The 3369-nt window shown below is 38.4% G+C and overlaps 1 long non-coding RNA gene across 1 annotated transcript in view; it reads left to right on the top strand.

Annotated features, from left to right (window-relative positions):
* LOC118600100 overlaps window positions 1–1678 on the top strand; it is a 3059-nt gene extending 1381 nt beyond the window's left edge. Inside the window, exons 2-3 of the long non-coding RNA XR_004949669.1 lie at window positions 953–999; window positions 1660–1678. This is a non-coding gene — a long non-coding RNA (uncharacterized LOC118600100). The remainder of the gene's footprint in view (window positions 1–952; window positions 1000–1659) is intronic.
* The last annotated feature ends 1691 nt before the right edge of the window (window positions 1679–3369 follow it).

Raw genomic sequence — 3369 nt, 5'->3', positions numbered from 1 at the left:
AAAAAAATTGAAAAAAGAGAAATTGAAAATTTTGGGGGAAAACTGAAAGAAGTTTTAAACAAAAAAAATACATGTTGAAAACCTAAAGGAATTATTGAAAATGTGAGAAAATAAAATTGAATATTTGAACAAAAAAACTAATTTTGAAACCTGGGAAAAAAAACTGTTACCAATTGAAGTTTATTTGTACTTTCATCTTTCCTCTTCATTGAGCTTGTGGCATTACCCAGTGTGTTTCAGTCACAAATGTTTCTTTAAGCCAATTCTGATTCGCGATTTGAAAAAAGAAATGCAGTTTTTTAAGCTTATTTTCTTTAATAAACACTGAAAACTCAATGTTTACAAGAGTGGACTAAAAAGAAAATCAGTCATAATGGGGATGTAAGAAAATTAAACTCAAAAATACATTTTATTTGCATTGTTGTGAATCAGAAGCAGACAAATATTATAAACCATTAGTTTATAAATGAGATGCAGAATATTTAACTCCAAACTTCCTGCTCTGCTCCATTCTGATTCATCCACTTATAGACAAATAGATCCAGGAGCGTCTTTGTTTTCCTGGATTCGGGATCTAAACTGTTCGGCTGCTTAACACCAATCTTGCTCTGGATTTTTGTTTTACTTCTAATATTAGGTTAGGTGTGTGAGGAGCTGTAAGCTAAAGGGAGAGAGCATAAAGGGATGATGGGAAATCTGCTTATTCCACACAAACGGCACCGCCCACAACTCCAGCCGCTCTGCAGAAACTGTCCTAGAAACCCTCACAGGTTTTTGGTTTTGGCTAAACCGACGTAATCATAAATTAAAAGACCACTGGGAACCCTTTCAAAATAAAAGAAGTTTGGGGTGGGAATTTAAACTGTTTAAAAACGAACTCTTACAGGGTGTGAAGTGGAAATGAAGCTATGAAACGGAGCCTGATGGTGGCTGTACTCTGATCTTTTCCCAGAATTCCTTGCTGTCCAGGAAAAGTGGAGCTCCGACTAAAACAAAGAGGTAACTATTTCAGCACTACGTTCAGAGATGGTCGACCATGAAGGCTTTGGAGTGTAGCTCTGGTCCTGACAGATGAGTTTAGAGCAGGAAACCTTTGACTTGAGGTCCAAAACAGGCTCTAAAGTTTGACGGAGGGGCCAGATGTGTATTTAGAGTATAAAGAAATAAAATAAATCTGGTTGAAAACATGCTTTAATTCTGCTTAGAACTAATATAAACACAGGTTTACTTCAAAACTGATTTTAGTTGAAGTTTTAGTGTTAATTGCACCAATGAAAACCATAAAGTTGCGTTCATGTTATGGATGTCGGAACGTTTGGACAAAGAACTGTCGGACTCGGAAAACACATTAAAAAAAAGATGATTCTTCCAACACCACATAAATTCAAAACAACTTTCTGCACTTAAAGTTCATTTATTGATGGTGTCCCATCTTTGAGGAAACACAACAATTATAAGGGAAAATAAATGAAAGAATTATGATTAAATAACTTAAAGGTTTCTGGAGCTAAAAGCCTCATCAGACGTTTCTACATCACCAACGGTTCTTAGATCATAAATGTTTTCAGCTACGATCCTTAAAGACAGGAATCTTTGAAAATCTCAGTTTATTCCTAATGATTCAACTTCTAAAGAACTTTTCTTTTTTTTTCCCCTCAGGAAGATCTTCAACCAGTAAGTGTTGGGTTTATTGGTTTGGCCGCCGCGCCGATCTTCTCCTCTTTCTCTAAGCTTGCATTGAAGGTGACTTTATTTATTTATTTTACTTGGTGCAGCAGTGATCAATCTGCTCTTTATTGGTCACAGTGAGGACTGAACTTATGGTTTGAAGGCCTTTCAGGTGAAATGTCCTTCATAACTTTTCCTCCTGCAGGTTTTGACCTCCTCTAGGAGGTTTAGCTCCTAAATAAAAGCTGAATAAATAAAACATTTTCCTCGTGTGTTCTGGTCTCATTGATTCCCTCATTTGTGGAAGCTTCATTTCCGTCCTGCTCTTCAAAGGTACGTGAGACACGTTCTTTCTAATGCACTCAGCACATTTCATCACTGGAGCCCCTTAAAGGTATGTGTGGTCAATTCTTTCCTTCTGGGGCGCCGTGTCGCCGCCGTACGACCTCATGGCCGCCGTGCCATGACTTTCCTGTTGTGGCCGCCGTGCCTTTTGTTACTTCCTGTTGGATGTTTTGACTTTGTTAGTTTTGTGCTGAAAATGGATTTGTTTGTCTCTGACTCTTTTAGAATAAGTTCATCCTCATCTGTGAAAGTCACCTTCAATGCTTTCTGTTGGGCAGCAGTCAGACTTTAGTTCAGATGGAAGCTCTGAGGTGTGGACGGATCAGATCTTCAGGAACCATCAGGAGGTTCTGAGGCTCACAGGATCAGCAGAGGTTGTGGTTGTTGGGCTGGAGCTGAATCGGTGAAGGAGTTATTGGTTTGGAGGTTTCAGAACTCCTCTTTCCTTTTCTGCTTCTTCCTGTATTTGGATCGGTTTGTGCTGCTTTTTTTCCAGGTGGTGCGACGACAGGTAAGACCCATTTTATTTCTTTATTGCAGACGTGCGCTGGGCCTTCCCGCTGTGGTTGAGCCTTTCTGCTTTGCTGGTCCGGTTGGGATTCTTTAAAAGGGAGTTTGTTGTGATGAGATTTGGTTCTGGTTCCGAGTCTTGTTTGGTTCTGTTGGTGTGGTCGTGAAAGCCCAGCCCACAACCAGGGAGCTGTAGGTCAGGGAGGACCTTCGATCGTCTCACATCCACCTGTCGGTGATGCATGTCGGGTTCTGTCTGTCCCAGAACACTTTGTTCTGGAGCTTCTTCTTCTCTGGTTTGTCTTTCGTGGTCCACTCATGTTCTGTCCATTTACATTTCATCTCTACTTTTCTCTTTATCTCTGACTTTAAGTTTAATTTATGTAGCGCCTTCAAATGACCTCGGCCAAACAAGGCGTTGTACATTAAAAGTTCAAATAAAATTAAACATTTACAATTAAAAGTATCAGTAAGACAAACTAATTCTTCCATTTTCTTGTCATCTTTCTGGATTTTCTCATCCTTTCATTTTTCTCTGGAGCTTTCTCACTTTAGTCCAGTTATCTTGTCTGCTTATTCTCTGAATCTTTTTACTTCCATTCCTTTTCTAACCTCGTCTATAATAAATCATCTTTTCCTTCCTCACCTCTAACTTCATCAGGCAAAACTTTACCACTAAACTCTAAATTGTATAAACTTAAATATTTTTAAGGAAGTGTCAAAAAAAGAAATATACTGCAATATATTAAACAAGAAGAAAAAAAAATAACTTTTTTTTTTAGTTAATGCTCCAGAAAATGTCCTTCTCCCTGAATGCTTTGATCTGGTTCAGGTTTTAAATGTTGT

This window comes from Oryzias melastigma, linkage group LG18, assembly GCF_002922805.2.
Source record: "Oryzias melastigma strain HK-1 linkage group LG18, ASM292280v2, whole genome shotgun sequence".
Taxonomy (NCBI): Eukaryota; Metazoa; Chordata; class Actinopteri; order Beloniformes; family Adrianichthyidae; genus Oryzias; species Oryzias melastigma.
The sequence above is the reverse complement of the archived record's forward strand: the minus strand, read 5'-3'. Positions and strand labels throughout refer to the sequence as shown.